The 20,593-nt window shown below is 29.2% G+C and overlaps 1 protein-coding gene across 2 annotated transcripts in view; it reads right to left on the reverse strand.

Moving 5' to 3' along the window:
- LOC107440956 (clavesin-2) overlaps positions 1–20,593 on the reverse strand; it is a 60,950-nt gene that overhangs the window by 21,785 nt on the left and 18,572 nt on the right. Inside the window, exon 1 of one of the 2 annotated variants that reach the window (XM_071185138.2) lies at positions 3,386–3,633. The exons of the other annotated variant lie outside the window; for it this stretch is intronic. The gene's annotated coding sequence lies outside the window, so the exon portion shown is untranslated. Of the gene's footprint in view, positions 1–3,385; positions 3,634–20,593 lie in introns of those variants that run through there. 2 annotated transcript variants of the gene reach the window in all.

The raw sequence follows: 20,593 nt of genomic DNA on the forward strand, positions 1-20,593 counted from the left end.
AATATAGACTGTGTTCATTACCTGTTGATAATCGATGGATCGTTTTTAACAGCATAAAATTGAGTAGTTTGACAATGATTTTATCAAGAGCCGTGTTGGGTTAGGGGATAGAGCGTACGTCTCCCAATGAAGTGATCCAGGGTGGAATTTCAATGGTAGTTGGTTGAAACGAATTACGTTCCCGGCTTGTACCATGCTGACGTAAAATATCCTGAGTGATAGATGGATTATGGTTAGAATACTTTTACAATCGGGATAAGCATGAGGGGGTTTGTGATTTTCCAAGTAACGCAAATGCGGGTAAGTTCCGACAAAAAGTTCATTACGAAGGGCAGTTTGCCCGAATGCTTGATCCCAGGAGTTCTCTTGTCTTTTAGTTGGCTAACAAATTGCAAAGAACAGAAACAGAGTGTAACATCGAACCAAATCAGGATTAAACAACACCGGTTATGAAATGAAATAAAATGATTTTAACTGTAAAATCAGTGAACATGTAAATTAAAGAGGGAATTTAATCTGTTCTGAAAAACATCTAGTACTTTTATTTAGCATCTAGTTAGTAAAAATAATAGAGTCGTTATTCATATCCATGTAAAAAACTCTCCAGGCACTAATGAAATAGATGAACGCCTTAATGCAATTGATTAATATGCCGCATTTTTTCATAAATGTGGCATATTATTCTATTTTAATATAAATTTGGCATGAGCACTATTTAAATATAAAATTGCTTAACATTGTTTTCAGATAGGTACTACACAAGGATCTATATAATTTCTACTAGATAACACAGTGCACAACTTACATGAAAACTAAATGCTCACCAAAATCTTTCCTTTTTTCAATTTGCCTATCATTATATAGCATCGTTTCATATATAAGTCGTCTTATATAAGGTATATTGGACACATGAATAAATCCCGTAATGAACTAATATGGTACAATATAAGGTACATAAATATCTGGAAATAAAAAAAAAATTTGCTATTGAAACAATTACTATGAAGTTTAATAAAAGCAATACCAGTTGTAGTTTTGAACCTCTAAGGAACTAATTATATTGCTGAACTAATTATATTTCCAAATCTTAAAATGTTTCTAAAAGTATGCAATACTTCCGTAATATTAAATAAAATATTTGTTTGAAGGCTAATTTATTTGAAATAAAATTAAAAATATTTCCTGGGTTAAAAGTTGTCATACAATTATTATTTCATACATTATTATCATTATTTTAGTTGAATATTGAAATTTTTTTTTATGTTTCGTGACTTTTACATTTAGTTTTTAGAAATTTGTTTCTGTTCGGAAAATGATTATAAAATTTTAAGCAATTTCACTTTAATAACAAACGAATATTTAATTTTTCGGATCACCAAGACTAATATTTTAGACATTTAAAACTTTTTCGATGGCTCTGAATTCTATAAAATGATGTTTTTTTTTTTCTTGCAAGTAATATGCTATTTTCATTACTGTGATTTTGAAACAGTTACTCATGAATGTTAGATTACGTTTAGTGCCTACCTCTATGTTTATTCGTCCCGCAGTGGACTGATCGTTAAGACACGGTACCCAGCAGATCACTGAAGTCAAGCATCACTGGCTACGGTCAGTGTGCGGGTGGGTGACCACTTAGATCAGTCTGCGTAGGGATAGAGGGTGTGCGGTATTGGTCCTCGTTAAACTGTGTTACCGTAAAGTGCTCGACTTCCCGAGCAGGTCGTCGGGCTACCGAAGCGGGGGTGCCATCCCCTCCGCAGAGGATCAAAAATTGTGATGGCATGTCTTCGGATCATCCTCCGGAATGTTTCCCAGACCGTCGCCAATAGCCCATTGTGCAGTTCTAGTGCGACGTAAATTAACAACAACAACAACTATGTTTATTCTGAAAATGGTGCCAAGCGTCAATATGGGGGAAAACCACAGTTTTGAGAAAATGAAAAGCGCTTGTGATCTAAATTTTTAATGTTTAAAAACTTACTTCAATGCATTACCTTGGCTCATAAAAAAATTTCAAAAAATGAGAATAAGACATTGATTTTGACAATTTCCTTCTTGATGCAAAAATGTCATCGAGTAGACAATTTTTAAAAAAAATTTAATATCTTTCAAAATATTTCAGCTATTTGTCCGTTCTAAAGCTCAGATAATTTTTACTACAAGATGGCATATATAGCTTTGCTTCCAGTAATAGGCACTTAAACTGTGGCTTTATTTTATTTTATTTGGCGAATTAACTTCGAAAAACCATGTTAAACCCAGTAATTTTTTGGTGAAAAAATACAACCTCTTCAAACTTCTCATTTGACTTATTTGAATCATCAAGATTAGAGCCTCGATGGCTCAGGAGATGGAGCTTTCGCCTTCCAATGAGGCAAACTGGGTTCGAATCCCAGTCGATATGAATTCCGCACCAGCTAGCACCGACCACAGTGCTGATGTGGAATATCCTCAGTGGTAGACGGATCATGGGTTAGAGTTCCCTTGCCGTCAAGTTAACTGCGGAAGGTTCTTGTGGTCTTCCTCTTCATGTAACGCAAATGTGGTTTAGCTCCATCAAAAAAAGTCCTACACGAAGACGAATTTCTCCCAATACTCGAAACCCGGAGTTCCCTTGTCTTCTGGATTGAGTTCAAAATTACAAGGCTACGGAGTTGAACTATATTAGTCGTAAACCCATAAAATTGGGTCGGCTGTTCAACGACGGTTATAATATAAAAATAAAAATCATCAAGGTTAATATTTCAACTTAGTCTATTTGGTACTTTCAATAAAATAACATTAGTTTAATTTTTTTTAAAAGCACTGTATTTAATTTTTCAATGTTTTTATTTTCAATAATTCCATCCAATAGTTTTTGCGTAACATAATTTCATACACTCTTTTTAAATTTATAAAAACATTTTATATCTATTGTTATTTCATTACTTAAAAAAGTTTTAGTAAAGTAATATAAATTTATAAGTGTTATTAGCAAAACTTAAGTCTAAATTGGATTTTTCACATCTAATACATTAAATAATGGTTGATATGATGTATATAAGCTCATAATAGTTTCTGTGATTCAATGAAAAATAAACGTTGTTAAATAGTTAGATTTACATAACAATATTACATAGAAATAATCCTAGATAAAGAAAACAAAAAATCCACAGTCTTTTTATTGAAGTTCATTTAGGAATCTGACTTTTCAATAATAAAAATAAACTAAATTCTTTTAACTATATCTACTAATTTCCTGTACAAAATTTAAATACATATACTAAAATTTTAAAAATTCAAGTATTAAAAAATAAGATAATTTAAAAAATATTAAAAAAACAAGGCAATAAATTTGCTAAAAATTAAAAGAAAAAGGCATCTTAAAGAAATATGTACTTACCGGTTAATCAAAAAGCATAAATTTGAAGAATGAAGGCGAATTAATGAAGAAACATTTAAAATCACTTTAATTTACAGCTAATTTCCTCACAATTAACAGTCAATAGTAAATATGAACAGCTATCATATAAAACAGATTGTTCAAACACTTGAGACGGTTTCAATCTTTTTGAATGTTTGAACATTTTGCGGGTGTATCTTTTATTTATAAAAGTTAGAAAAACCACGTGGGGAACAAGTTTTCGGAAGAAAAGAAAATACTCCATACAAAATAAAGGTAACTTCGCCGCTAATGACGTCAGAGCTAAGACGAAGGTTGATATTGTTGATCCGTGATCTCTCAGTTCAAAACATTGTGGAAGAGGTTAGAACTTGACCTTACAGGAAATACTTTTTTTTTCTAATTTCATTTCACAAAAAAAAAAGATTACTCTCTGATTTTTTCTTATTTTTTATGAAATAAACAGAGTATTTTATTTATTGTAAATATTATCTAATAATTGAAGCAAGTATTACAAGGAACAGATTAAATTTTCAACAATATTTACTGATATACATTTTATAATTTTTTGTTTTATTCTATAACATTCGTTGAACAGCCGATCCAATTGTTTGGGTTTACGACTACTAATGTTCAACTCAAAATCAAACAGAATTAGCAAAAATCAGAAATCTACATATATTACACCCTTGAGCAAATTAATTGAAACAAACTCAATAAATTCAGAAAACTAAGAAAAAATGCTATTTTATTTAAATTTATACAAACTCAAAAATTTTTAGTACATAATATGATCTCCACGACACTTTATTAACATTTGGACACGATTCGGCATGGATTCCACTAATTTTTTACAGTCATTTATAATATTTGTGTCCTTGTACCACACAAGAATTAACGCCGTGATTAGCTTCTCCATAGTTGTACAGTCCATATTTAATAGGCGATTCTTGCATATGGCCCAGAGATTCTCAATTGGGTTGATATCCGGAGAGTTCCCTGGCCATTCCAATGTCTCAATTTGATTCTCAGACATGAATTTCTTGACAATTTTGGACGTATGGCAAGGAGCTAAATCCTGTTGAAAAATCCCTGTTCCATCAGGGTATCGTTTCTTCAACTCTGGAACAACTTTTTTTTAACTGCTCAGAACGCATCATACCGTCAATAGGCTGCAAAGGTCCAACCCCATTGTAACCGAAACAATACCAAAACATCTTCCTTAAAAAACACGAAAAAAAAGTTTGTTTCAATTAATTTGCACAAGGGTGTATATGACACTAACCATCGATTCAAACTAATTTCTTGTTTCAGAAGAAGCCTCACTTTTACCCTTATTTTTACCTAATTTGTTACATTCTTTAATTTTCAAACCTTCTCCTTCGTTTTTAAGAGTTCGTTTAAGAAAACTGCTGAGCCTCCAAACTCTAAATTTAATAATTGTGTATTTCGATATATGAAGTATTTATTTTAAATATAATCTCCAAACGATTTTGAATTGTAGATAAATCAAAAAGTATTTAAATAGAATTAGTAGTAATTAAAGAAAAAAGGTGCAACAGTTTTATGTTTTTAGAACTTCATTTTTAAAGTAACATTTTTATTTTACATTTTATAACCGTCGTAGAACAGCAGACCCAATTTTTGGGTTTGCGACTACTAATGTTCATTTCCGTTGCCGTGTAATTTTGAACTCAATCCAGAAGGCAAGGGAATTCCTGGATCAAGTATCGAAAGAAATTCGCCTTCGTGGAGAACTTTTTGATGGAACTAACCAGCATTTGCTTAACATGAAGAGGAAGATCACGAGAACCTCCCCCGGTTAGCATGACGGCAAAGGGACTCTAACCCGTGATCCGTCTAGCATTGAGGATATTTCATGCCAGCGGTGTTGTCGGTGCAAGCCGGATGGAGATTCGCACAGACCAGCCACAGCTGGGATTCGAACCAAATTCGAACGCTCGGAAGGCGAACGCTCTGTCCCCTGATCCACCGCGGCTCTTACTGATATAGATAAATCTTAACAATTTTACAATATTGCATTGCGAGCGTATTATTTTTTATTGATAATACGTAAACGAGATGCCTAGTTTTAAAACTAATTACAAAATGTTTGAAAATTATTTTGATTATATCATTAAATTCCCTTTTTGCATTGATTTATCTGTAAGCGTTCACTGCAAAATATTCCGGATGAAATTACGGAAAAAAGGACCGACACTCAGGAAACCGGTATTTTTTTAATCGTTTTTTACTGGAGCATGTTATGAAACGAAAAATCTGAGAAACCGTCATTTTTACAGTAATAATTACCGTAAAGTCCCTAAACCGCTAATTAAATGAATAATTACTGTAAAAATTGGGGTATAATATTTTGCGGTACAAATGGACAGATGAGGCACCCAAAGTTCCTGCACTTTATACTGTAATTTGACAGTGCAAAAAATATGTATTGTTTGTATTGTAAAACAATGCAACAATACCATATCCATGAGTAATAAAAATATTTATTTGCTTTTTAAATTCTTAAATGTTATTTCCCTTTTCTTGTGAGAAAAGAGGTAGGTAGATTAGATATCAAATTTTACCATACAGTAAACATATATCAATGCTAATGTATTGGAATAAGATATTCTACTGATATTTCACTAAAGTGATTTTTAACTGGGGAATTCTGTTAAAGTGCGAAAAATTGTTTTATTTCCCAAATTACTTAGGCAATCTGAAAACTACCTAGATAATCTGCACATTACCAACTAGGCACAAGTTGGTGTTGTCACAGAAAATAAGTTATTTGCTGTTACAACACCAACATTTCAGCACACTTAAAATACCATAACGTTTTTTATTTTTCGCTACCTAAAAATCCAAGTTGTTGCAACCAAACAATTAAGACGTTAGTTGATGAAATCAATTATTAATCGCTTTAAAAACTATAAATACAAAGAATAAAAAGATTTAAAATATTACAATGAAGGAAATCAACTCAATGACATTTATTATATTAGGGAATAGAATGAATCATCCATTACTTTAAAAGCCCTAATACAAAGAATCAAAACGTTTAAAATATTATAATTAAGGAAATCAACGCAATGTCATTTATTTATTACATGAGGGAATAGAATCAATCATCAATTACTTTCAAAGTTCTAATGCTAAGAAACAAAAGGTCTGAAATATTATTATAATTTCAGAAATTATCATACTGTCATTTATCTTTCGAAATCAATTCGATGTCATTAAACAATCAACGAATTAGTTGATAAAATAAGAGAAACAAAATTTTTTGACTTTAATGCGTTCAAGTGGATATTACCTACTCCGTATAAATTCCGGATCAAATTATCGTATTAAGTACCGACATTCAGGGAGCCAGTACTTTTTACCGTAAAATCCCTTTTCTTAACTTAATTTTATCGAACAAAAAATCTAATATACCATAATTTTTACAGTAATATTTGCTGTAAAGTTACTGAATCATAGTATATTGATAAATATTATTGTAATATTGTAAAAATTATGATATACAATAATACAATAATATTAATCAATATACTATGGTGTAAAAATTATGGTTACGGTAAAATCGAATTTTGTGGTAAAATAGATATTACCGATGCTGTGCCCAGAATGCAAGTATTTTTTACCGTAATATAATCCAGAATTTTTCAAGTGTAGGTAAATTCCGGAAAATGCTTGATTCCGCACTTTAACGGATCTCAAATTGGGTAATGGGTACTTTAATAGATTTGAATTATTACCCATAACTAACCACCAAGCATATTATTTTAATGTAAATATTATTTTTATATAATATTAAAAGCAAACTTTAATTCGAAAATATTTGGTTTTTAACAATATATTCTACTATCTAGACCGATTTCTGTAATTTTGCAGTCTGTTGTTGCATTGTATTGCGCAACGTTACAAAACATATTTTGAAAAACGTCATTACAAAACATATTTTTATTGATAATCATAATGAGACATCTCGTTAAAAAAATAATATATATGAATTGAAGAAAAAAAAGATTATGTTATTAATCATCTTAATATACGTACAGATTTATAACTTAGATCCTTGATCATAGACCGATATTTGCTATTAAGACTCTATTAGTCAGATTTTGTTTTTGCGCAGTATAGTATTGTTTAAATTGTATCATTAATTTAAATTTTTGTAATGATTTATGTGTAAGCACACAGATCACAGCACGTTGTTTATTCTTGGAATCCATTCAATAACTATTGGTAGGATTGTGCTGTGAAGTTATTTTTTTTGTCTCAAAATAAATTTTTATTGATTGTAATAAAATAGATGGCTCGTTTCAAAAATTAAGTATAACAATAAACGAAAAATTATTTTAGAAGTATCAGATTGTGTCATTAATTTTTATACATGTATTGATTTATCACAAACAACTTCGATCATAGTCCGATATTTGCCATTAGGCTCTATTTAATACATACTAGCTAGTTTTTATTGCGCAGCATAGTATTGTTTAAATTGTATCATTATTTACATTTTTGAAAGGATTTATGTGTAAGCGCACATATTACAGCACGTTGTTCGTTCTTATCTATTTACTAACTATTGGCTAACTATTGGTTGCAAAGTTTAATATTTTTATTTAAAAATAAATTTTATTGACAATATTAAATGAGACGACATAGTATTGTTTAAATTGTATCATTATTTACATTTTTGTCACAGAGATTTATTTTTTTTCTTATGGTCTAATTGGTGTGCAGCGAAATATTATTTTTCGCAAAACTTATTTTTATTAATGATGATGAATGACATGTCTAGTTTCAAAAACCAAGTAAAAAATATTGGAGAAAGTTTTAAATTATATCATTAATTTTCATTTTTGTTAAAAATTTTCAAGCAAGCACATCACCTACAGTGCAATATTTGTTGCTCACAGCTCAATAAGGCCTTTTTAGTAACCATTCCAAAAAAAAAAAAAATACCCGCAAGAATTTAAATTACAAGATATTTATTATTCCTTACTTTTTTAAAGCTGTCTGTATTATTTACTTGTAAACATTAACAATATTTCATAATTTTGCTTAAGCTCTAATCTTTTAGAATTTAAAAACTACTGCACATGTCGACTTAATTAAAAATAAAAATTTGCTTATGCTTACTCAACATGAACGGTTTTTACGCAATCTGAACGAAATTAAACTTAGGCAGCCTCAAGGAAAAGTAAGCAATATAGCATGAAGTAAAAAAAATTATTAATAATTCATTGAATTCGGAAAAGTTGTTGAAACGCTAAAACAAATATGACTTAAAATAACTATTTCTTTCAATTTCTGCATAGTGCAAATAGTAGTGACAAAAAAAGAAGTAAACGATATGAAAAATAATGAAGTACCCAGAGTAAGTGATATTAAATGTAGTAAAAATATGAATGTTTACTTTTTCCCCTTCCTTGTTGTCACTTATACTTGTTCAAAATATATAATTTTAACTTGTATAATTTGAAAAAATATTTAAAAAATCTCCTAAACAAAAGATTTTCTTCGAAAACACTGATAAATAGTAAAGTTACTTTTTACTTACTACAAGCAATGAAATTAAATGTATACATTTTAATTTCATTGCAAATATTTTTTACTTACAGCAAATATTTTACGCTCTTCATACGTAGGTAAAATTACTACTATGCATGGATTGTAATATTTACTTTCAAAATATTGAAGATTTCATCGTCATGGTTTTTCAGAAGCAATTCAATAACTTTTTTTTTTCATGAAAAAAATTTCTCACGAATGAGATTAATGAAAAATTGACCTATTTTGTGTTACATCAAACGTTTTGAACTTTCAAAAACCTCAAATCCTGCAAAAATTTAACAAAAAGCTTTTATCACTTCGATTTAGGTCGGACTATGACGAAATTCATACATCATAAGATAAAGGTGACTTATTTCAAAAAAAGTAAATAACTGAATTTATGTGTTTTCATTCTTATTATTTAACTATTATTAAAAATTGTTTAAATATGGAACATACACTACTGCTTATTAATTTACATTCGGCTCTGTTTTAAAGAGAACCAGTTGCAAAATATTACAATAAAGTACTCGTTATAACAATTAACTGAGTTATTTTCATTTATTTAGTTTCCCAATACGTTGTTTTTAATAATTATTAAATAATGTATTCCAATTTTTAAAATGATTTCACTACATGTTTGCTTCAAGTATCAAAATCATGCAAAGTACTGCAATGAAATATTCATCATAAGAATTTACTGAGTCACATGCCTTTATGTATTTCGTTTTCCAATACATAATACTAAACACGTCATTAAATAATGTGCTTGAAGCTATAAATTTAATGTGCACGTGTTTTCGGAATAAGTGCTGAAATTATATATTTATTTCTGAAATATATAGTACTCCACAGCATATGTGTTCAATTGCTTTAAAATTAAAATCATGGAAAGTTTGCAAGTATCTGTTGCTTGTAAATCTGCACAGCGAAAATTTTTTTTTCTGTGAAACTACCGTACTGTATGGTAATTCTATTTCTTGTAAAAACAAAAGCATGATTCTGGTTAATAAAAACCAAACCAAAATACACGGTATTTAAACCATACATTTCGTAATTGTTTCGTTTATATAGCAACGTATTATTGAAAATTCAGGTTTTCTAAATTATAGCTCTGCCGACCGGCCTGTGTAGGGGGCAGGGAACTGTCCTTGCATCAGAAAGGTTCTGGGTTCGAATCCCGGGTAAGGCATGGATGTTTCTTTCTCTCTATCTGTGTTCTATGTCCTTTCTCCTTTGTGTGTGAATGTGACCCGCCCTATAAACGGTGGTAGTGTGACGTGGGCGACGCTGCTCCACCGCCATGGCTTCGCCACAGGTGCCCACTGGGTAACGAAAAGAGAGTTAGCAGTTCTGGAACTTTCTGCGACCAATGGACAATAGTTCCAAGTGCCCGCCATTAAAAAAAATTATAGCTCTTATTACCACGCATTTAGTAAAAAATAGAAAACTGAAAGGAAAATTTATCTGATAAATGGGTTTTATGGCATGTTCAAAGGTATTAATGATAAAATTACCGAATTTTGCAGCGTTTAGCAAATTATATCACACATTATAAAATTGTATTTTATAGATAATTTTGCCAAAATCCTTATCAAAGTACTTCAACAAAAATTACCGAGCTTTTGGGTGCTCCATAAAACAAGAAAGACGGGGAATTATACCATTTTCTGGTAGTTTTGACCATACTTTTTTTTCTCAGTTCGCGTCACTCACTTCTGTATCTAAAATTTGTCATTTGTACCCAATACAGAAGACAACGGAACTAAGTATTGGGAAAAAAAGCCCCCGTGGTGGACTTTTTGATGGACCCGCATTTGCGTTACACAGAGAGGAAAACCACGAAAACCTCCTAGGGTTAGCCTAACGCCAAGAGGACTCTAACTCATTATACGTCTACCACAAAGGATATTTTACGTCAGCAATGTGGTCGATGCAAACTGGGTGCGGGATTCGTATCGACCAGTTATTGCTGTGATTCTAAACCAAGTCACCTCAATGGTAGGCGAACCCTCTGTTCCTTGAGCCATTATGGCTCTCACAAATATATTAATAGTAATGTAATATTCATTGAAGTTTTACGATAATGTAAAACTTTATTGGCTTCAAAAATATATAGATGGTAATAAAATTCGACATGTTTAATGGCCTTAAAAATTGCCACCCATTCTCAAGACTCTAATGTAAAGAAATAAAAATTATTGTAAATATAAAACATAAATGAAAAATAGATTCAAAACAGAAAATAGGAAAAACTTAAATAGTCAAAAATGACAAAAAAAAAGAAGAAAAATTGCTGTGCCCGAGAGGGGCATATCAGGGTATAATGCATTTTCATGCTCTATGAAGAGGTGGTGAGGAACTAATATTGTTAACAAATGAATCAGAAATCATATGAATAAAACAAGAATTCAGAATAATTTTATTTAATAAATATTTGTTTATTGAGTTTTTTTAGTAATATAATGATTAATTATTGATGAGTAACATTTTAAAAAAGCTTTATTGCAACATATATTGTTTAAAGCAATGAAGCGTTATTAGCTGACTTTTTTTTAATTTTAAATCAAATGTTCAAAGAAATATATCTTCATATTAAAATACATATAATGTTTTTTTTAATCTATTATCAACAGTCAATAATAAGCTCACCGGCCAAATATTTAGTCACCTTAGTGAACAAGCACCGATGAATTGTTGGCTTTCGTTAGATGACGCAGTGGTCAGGTGACGGGCTCAACTGCGTGCGTACTGCCACAGCGTGATCAAAGGAAAGTAGCCATCAGTGAGATATTTTTGTTTTAAACGGAAATTGCGTGTAAATATGGGTAAGTTTAAAGATGTGATAGACAGTGGCGGATCCAGCAGGGGGTCAAGGTGTTCATGACCCCCCCCCCCGAAATTGAAGAATAAAATTAAGAAAATATATTTTTAATAGTTTACAAAATAAATAAAATATTTTAAAAATTATTTAAAGGGGCATATACACCTAGGTAGGTCGGAAAAAAACAAATTTTTTAGTGCAGTAACAGCAGAACGTTTCTATTCAACTCTTCGACGCCTCAAAACTTGGCTTAGAGCAATTCAAAATCAGGAACGATTAAATGCACTCGCATTATAAAACATTCATCGAGAAATTGATTTGGATGTTGAAAAAACTATTGACAGATTCGCCAAAATTTCTGAAAAACGCATTGCATTTATTATTTAAAAATTTTGAATATTTGAATTATTTATGTATTGCTCTATTGTTCATTACGAAAAAAATAAATGAGAGGACTACCATTAGAAACTTCAGTTTTTTTTTCTTCAAAAAAATATTTAAAAAAAATTTGTTTTATAAAAAAATTAATTGTGGGGGGTGGGATCTGAGTCTATGACCCCCCCCCCAGGAAAAATTTCTGGATCCGCCTCTGGTGATAGAGTAGCAAAAAGGGGCAACTGTGTTTGGCCATGCCCATGGTCATACCGTGAATGAAGTTTCTGAACTCTTAACATGTCCACAGGACTCTTCAACGTGTCTACAAGTTGTGGTGTAATACACGTGGTCGCGAAAGACGAGGTCGGAATTGTGGTCGGAAAAATTTGCTGCATGAAAGGGACCGGAGACGTGTTTCACGACTTGTCAATCAAAATCGCTTCCAAACCCGACAGGAATTACTTCAGGATTGAATGAAGGTCCATCCCAACCTGCTAGTGAGAGAACATTGTGACAGATGAACATTTGGAGTCGAAAACCTCGTAAGAGGCCATTGCTCACACAGGCACATAAAGCAGCGCTACTTCAGTTGGCTCGAAGTCATCGAACGTGGACAGTTGCTGACTGGCGGAATGTAATATGGTTTGACGAATCACGTTTTTGTTTTTATTCAAATAAAGCACTTCGTCGAGTGCACCGAAGATCCAATGAAGTATTTAATCTTGACTGTATGCAAGGTCAGGTTCAAGCCGGAGGTGTATCTGTCATGTTTTGTGGATGTTTTTCATATTATGGATTGTTCCCCTTCACTGCGGGGGCCACTAACTTAAACAAACATGTTTTTTTGAACATTCTGGATGATCAGGTGTTGCCTTTCAGTCAACATCTTCATAAAGAGTATGTTGCCAATTCCCCTATTTTTCAAGATGACAGAAGTAAAGTTCATCGGGCTGGAGGAATATGTGACTGGTCTTACGAACACTCAGACACTCAATTACATCTCGATTAACCTGCAAAATCACCTGACTTGAACACCATTGAACATTTGTGGGACGTGTTGGAACAATGGATAAAACACCGAAATCAACATCCTCGCAATTTGGTACATATACGCTATGAAATCGCGAATGGCTTAAACTAAATTCGACGTATGTGCGAAACCTTGTGGACTAACTACTTAACCTAATCCAGGTGGTTACCAAACCGAGAGGCGGCGTTACATGTTATTAAATGATGTTTTTCACGATTTCTCTAAGGGGGACTAATTCTTTGTCCGGTGTGCTTATCTATAATCAACTTAACGAAATGAATAATCAGCTTCTTAATAATTAAATATTAAAAATAAATTAAGATAAAAATAACTTTTGCACTTGTTAGATAAAAATTTTTTTTATGAAACTCTAAAGCATACATTTAATTCATTGGTTAGTAAAATACATTCGACTTTTTATATTTTGCAGTTTTAATCACCAAACTGAAACGTTTCATTTCCACTTGTTTATAGTTTAAATAAGCATAATATATAAGTAACATCGTTGAAATAAAACATAAGCATTACATAATATAAGATAGAGGTATATAAAAAATTTAAATTGTGTATTATATTGAGATAAGATATGAAGGAATAACGAAAAAAAAACCCGATAAAACAGCGCCTCGTAAGTTTACAAACTCAACAAACTTTCAATTTGGGCCGTTGAGCAGCAAAATTTAGTTTAATTTGATATTTATTCAAATTAAATAAGATATTTTTATAAAATTCATTAATATCTTAAATTAGTTTGAAATTTACAAAAAGGAACATTCCCCTTTTTATATTATCTAACAAAATAATTAGGATTCTGAAGAAGTTTTAAAATTATTCTTAATTTCAAAAATTATTTGTTTCAATTTTAGATGTAGAAAGAATACCTTTTCAACTAGTTATTTTTTAAGAATTGGATGAAATTGAAATACTTTATCTTTTTTATTGATATTTTAAATCTATTAGAAGATGATATCTCCATTTTGAGAGATTGTTGTTAATTTAAAGGTTATTTACAATAATACAATTATCAGCCATTACAAAAATAATGTAAAATAATGTATTACAAAAATAAATTGGAGCCCGACACTTTCTATTGCATTACTTATAATTTTGAATAAAAAAAATTGAATATTAAATTATAAATTTTATATTATATTTGTTTTTCTTCAATATAATTCTGAAACTGTAAATTACTTTGATTTTTTTCTGTTCTATTTGGGTAATAAAAAATTATATCTTGAAAAATTACATGTCACAGCAACGTATTTTTTTTTAATTGCATTTTTATATGAAATGCGATTTTTAAGTTATTAAAAAATATGATTAAACAAAGTCATAATTTTTTCGCAAAAGTATAAGTTTAAGATTGTGGTTCAATAATTTTTCATAGTTTTATAATAAATGCTATCACTTTCATCATGCTGACATTGGACATTGATTTATAGTCTTAAATAAATGATTTGAAACGTTTTATTAGATATCATCCCATGTTGTTATGTTATATTTTTCAGTAATTTAACCACTTTTTTAAGGAAAATCCATCCACATTTCACAGAAATTTGTCAACTGTATTAGCTCTATTTTAATTAAATTTAAACTCGAACTACTTATTATGAAGTTGGCAGATTATTGCTTCCACTTTGTTTTTTTCTTCTTCTTTTTCCCTTTTTTTTGAGCCATCGATATTTTCAATGAATAAAATTTGAAGAAAAAATTGAATCATTTGGGACTTTTGAGTAAAATGTCTTATTTTGTATGCCATTTTACTGTAAATACCCAAATTTTATTTTATTTTCTGTTTAAATTGTAAATAATACTTTAAACATTTTGCGTAACATTATACTGATTGTAAAAGCATTAACTTGTAAGATAGTTTAAATTTTATTTTCTTCCCTAAATTACAATACTACTGATAACGCATAACGTATATTTATTGGGATTAATATGTTTTTTTAAAAAAAATATTATATAATATTGTTTTGATTTCTGCATTAAACAAATCCTAAATCACCTGATATGTAATTTTGCCTTAATTTATTTTTTAAAATTTTTTTTAACGAAAGTCCTATATATTTTCAGTATGATAATTACATGTTTTATAATTGTATTCACAATTAAAAATATACTAAGTGCTCAAAGTCTTTTTCAGAAAATTTTAAATTTAGCATAGTGATCTAATTGATATTTAGAAAATAATTATGTTTGAACAATTGGTTATCTTCATTCAATTCGGCTTCAACGTCCGAATCGAAGTGGACGCATAACAGTTGATAAAGTTTTTTTGTCCGGTAATTTTTTATTCCGTGCGTTTTTACGTGGTGCTTAGTTTCATGATTTGGTTTCATGTTTGACCTAATTTCCCAAATATAGTTTCATAAAATGTAATCTTATTATAATTCCATTTAGGGTGATTATGAAATAACTATCAGGCATTATCTAAAAAATATATTTGTTACATTTCAAAATATATTAATAGTGATGTTTAAAAGAATACTTCTATGCTTTAGGATTTAAGTGAATATTTTTTCTACTTATTTTCTAAAAGTTTTACTTATCTGATTTATAACGTAGAAGATTCTTTAGTATGGAAACTTATTTTTTCAATCCATCACATAAAAATTACAATATATTAAACAGTTTCGAAAACCATTTTGAACAAATAAAAACATGTTTCTTCCCTTTAACATATAAGTAAGATGTTATTTCTCTAAGATGTAAGAAATATTACTCAAAGCAAATTAAAAAAAATATTATTAATCTATTTCAGTTTTAATTTATTTTGCCAATAATAACATTTAATTTCATTAATTTGATTCATTTTTATTTAATAATATAAATATGAAAATAAATTCAGCCTTACTATTACATTTTGATTTAATAATAAATGACGTATGAGTGTTTTGTCCCAAAAATTTGGATTTGCTAAATCTATAAAAAGCAAATTACTAAAGTTAAAAACTACACTTTGGTTTTGAACTATTTTCTTATATATGAAAAATTTTCATAATGCAATCTATTTTATATAATCGTCATGAAAACGCTTAAATTTTTTAATCATGGACATTATTTTAACTATTCAGTTTAAAGAGGAATATTGGATCAAAATAGAAAATAGAAGAGGATGAATCAAAATATCAATTGCATTAGAATATCAAAATATAGTGGGAAAAATCATTTTGAATCGAATAAATTAGCTTTTTGTTTAAAAAGACTTTTAATATTTAACTGAAGTCAAAGGTGTAAAATACGCTCAGAAAGCATAATAATTCTCGAAATCATATAAACGATAAGTATTTTTCTTAATGGGAAATAATTAAAGCCTGTTTCTAGATTACAGTTTAGTATACATTATTTAACAAAGGTTTTTCTGAAAAGTTTCTTTTTTTTCTTCGTCTTTTTGATTTTATACATCGATATAAATTTGTTTCATTTTAACTAAAACACTTGCTATCGTAATTGAATACATTTTCAAAAATATTATTTTTCGAACTTTTAATGATTCTATATTTAATGTTCCAGTGGGAAATAATCGAGTGGGAAGTTATCGTATTCCAGTTTTCTTAATTTCAAGATTACCAAAGATTTTAATAACTATTCGTAAGGATTTCTAAATTTGATAAAAAAAAATTAAAACCAGTTAAAAAATTTTATTTTTAAAAATATTTTTTTTTTGTTAAAATTTTTTATAAATAGAATATATAATTGTAAAAACAAAAGTTTTATTTCAAAGTTCGGCTATTTCATTTGGGAATTATAAAATTATTTTACAAGAATTTCCAACAAGAAGATATTTTTTTGTCTCCTTAATAAATTTCATAATTTAAACTAATTAAAAGCACTTCAAAGGACAAATTTCTTCTTAAAACGATATATTTCTTAAACACGCGTTGGTAACAGTTTTGATGTTATAGCTCATAGTAAAGGATAGAACATAATAATATGCATTATTTTCTACATGGTAAGTGAAAGCTTTGAAATTGCTTTTTTTTTTTAGATTTAAAACTACTCATCTTCATCTATCTTTCAACGATGAGAAACAGCTGATCTTCGTTGTAATTTTATGCCTTTTATTTGTTCATTTCAGTAGTGTAATAATTTAACATTTTAATTCTAATTGCAATAGAATTTTTAATATGTGCATCACAACAAACTTATTTTCGTTCAAAACTTTCATGGTAACAAATATCCTGAAAATGTTAGTCTTTCTAGTGTTAGTTTTATTTTATTTTTAAAAAGCAAAGTTGCACTGCATTGTAAAAAATTTTGCAACAAATTACAGTATATTCAAAGGCACTTTGGCAAATCATTCGTAAAATCCATTTTCCGTAAAACTCATGTTTACTGCAAAATATTATATCATAATTTTTACAGTAACATTTATTTAATAAGATTGATTTAGTGATTTTACGTGTAATAATTTAAAATGTTAATTCTAATTGCAATAGAATTCTTAATACGTGTATCAAAACAAAATTATTTTCGTTCAAAACTTTTTTGCTAACAAATATCCTGAAAATGTTAGGCTTTTTGAAAGTGTTAATTTTATTTTCTTTCCAGAAAGTAAATTTGAACTTCTTTGTTAAAAATGTTTAATCAAATTACAGTATATTCAACGGCATTTTGGCATATCATTCGTAAAATCCTTTTTCCGTAAAACTCATTTTTACTGCAAAATATTATATCATAATTTTTATAATAAAATTTATTTAATAAGATCGATTGAGTGATTTTACGGTAATTATTGCTGCAAAAATTACGGTTTATCAGATTTTTTCTTCCATAGCATATTCTGGTAAAAATGGAATTTGCGGTATGAATTACAAGCAATCGGGGTGCGGAATCTTTTTACCATAATTTGATCCGGAATGTCTTACAGTCTGCTGAGTATATATTGATACTTAAACTAAATTTAATGTTTATCTCGAATTAACCTTTTTTTATATACATAAAGTATCCTTTTCTTCTATCTTTAATTTATTTGACGTTCAGTAAATATAAGTCTTCGATTTTACATTTTACGGAAAATTTACTTGAATATAATAATAATATAATGTAAAATAAAACCATCAAACACTTTTATAATTATGAGATGTTGTTTTTTATTTCATACATTCTTGTTATTCTTATACAACAGAAAGAGTTTCATAGTAATAAATACGGGCATTTCCACTTTTTACTATAAACATGATCTGACAAATTTATTTTGTTATTCAACTTGTAGTACTGAATAACAATAATGAATTACAACTCAAAACATCTCAGCGAGATTAAAAGCAAAAACAATTTAAAAAATAAATATATATTTCAAACCAGATCAACCAGTCGTTTTCAGACAGAAGAGAAAATATGTTTTTTTTATTTTTGATAATATTTTTATTCTACTGTCTGACGTCATAACAACATACTTGAAAGGTTCATAATTTGTTATGACCATACGGATTTATCTTCGTCATCAATAACACTTTAACCCATATCTGGGCCTCATTCATTCGAGTAATCTCTTCATGTTTGTAAAAAAGTTTAATGACTTCTATTTTAAAAATACATTTTTTATCGCGTGAGACGTATGGGGTGACGTAAGCGTTGGATCAAAGTACGAAAGTGACGTCAAAGGAGCTACCTCCAACCGTGACAGGGTACTTTTCAAGTTCAGATAGGAGATCAAAATATTGATAAGTTTAATCTTGAACTCAGTATTATTTGCTAAACATTAAGTGACGCAATTATAGGTCAGGTATATATTGATTTCTTGTACTCTTCAAACTCTTCAATTTTTTATAATTTTATAATCGTTGTTGAACGGTCGATCCAATTTTGAGGTTACGATTGCTTATGTTCAACTGCGTAGCCTTGTAATTTTAAACCCCATCCAGAAGACAAGGGAACTCACATATTAGGTATTGGGAGAAATTTGACTTTTTGATGAAGCTAACCCGTATTTGCATTACATGGAAAGGAAAACCACGAAACACTCTAACGATTAGCCTGGCATCAAGGGAACTATCAACCACTGAGGCTATCTTACTTCACTGAGATCGGTGCGAGGCAGATGCAGAATTCGTATCAAACCACGCTGGAATTCAAACCTGGGTCATTGTTATTCGAATCGATTTTATTGTGATTTATATCTGCTCCCATAAAATCAGTGATTGAATCAATATTTAAATCAAATTATTCGAACCTTAAAGGAATTTCTAAAACACCAATCAATTTCGTGATTCGAATCCTCAAGTTACAACACGTAAATTATAAGAAATAATAAAATATAACAATTCTAGATAATAAAAAAGTATCGTTCTTAATGGAATTTTCTTTATTTTAAATTTATTACCTATGTCACTCCTTAAGAAAAAAAAATTGCATTAAATGCTATTACTTACATCTTTATTGATTTATTCTAAAACATTTTTGACCCCCAAATATATGAAATTATCTTAAAACAGATTTCTTAAAAAATTCACCTTGGAATATTTAGCGATACCTAAAGGATGTTAAAATTTAACGCACTTGAAAGATATTAGACCAAAAAATTATTCTTCATATGATTCTTAAAAAATAAAAATAATAATAAAAATATCATAAACTAAGCTATTTCAAACATCAGATTTTTCTGATTACTTATAAGTAAGAAAAATAATGTAGTGAATTAATACTGTTTCACACTAGCATACAAAATACACGATTCATAGTCTTTTTTTCAGTATGGTCACATTATCAGCATCAGAAATTGTTACATTTATCTTTAAAAAAAAAAAACTTTTTTTACATAGATATTCTTTTATTTAGAGTATATATATTTACTTAATTATGTTTTCATTTTATTGACCTTGTCTTTAATTACAGAAAACAAACCAAACAATTTCCTTTTCATAAATGCTTCTCTTAGCTTAAATGACCTCACCAAAATTTATTAATATAATCAAAAAAGAACTTTTTGACATTTTGGAACGGTAAACATATTTTTGTTGTATTTTATACAACAAATTTTGTCAACATACAATATTATATCTTGAGTTTGCTGAAGCAATTATATTTATTATTTCAAGAAAATTATAGTTTATCTATTAATTTTATTTTATTTTATCTTATGACCGTCGTTGAACAGCAGACCCAATTTTGAGTTTACGACTACTAATGTTAAACTACGGAGCCTTGTAATTATGAACCCAATCCAGAAGACGAGGGAACTCCTAGATCAAGTATTGGGAGAAATTTACCTTCACGGATGACTTTTTGATGGAGCTAACCCGCATTTGCGTTACACGGAGAGGAAGACCACGAGAACCTCAAACGGTTAGCCTGACGGCAAAGGGACTCTAATTCATGATCCGTCTACCACTGAGGATATTCACGGTAAACATGTTTTTGTTGTATTTCATACAACAAATTTTGGCAACATACAAGATTATATCTT

The sequence above is a fragment of the Parasteatoda tepidariorum genome, chromosome 5 (assembly GCF_982258835.1).
Source record: "Parasteatoda tepidariorum strain Cologne lab strain chromosome 5, Ptep-v5.0, whole genome shotgun sequence".
Taxonomy (NCBI): domain Eukaryota; kingdom Metazoa; phylum Arthropoda; class Arachnida; order Araneae; family Theridiidae; genus Parasteatoda; species Parasteatoda tepidariorum.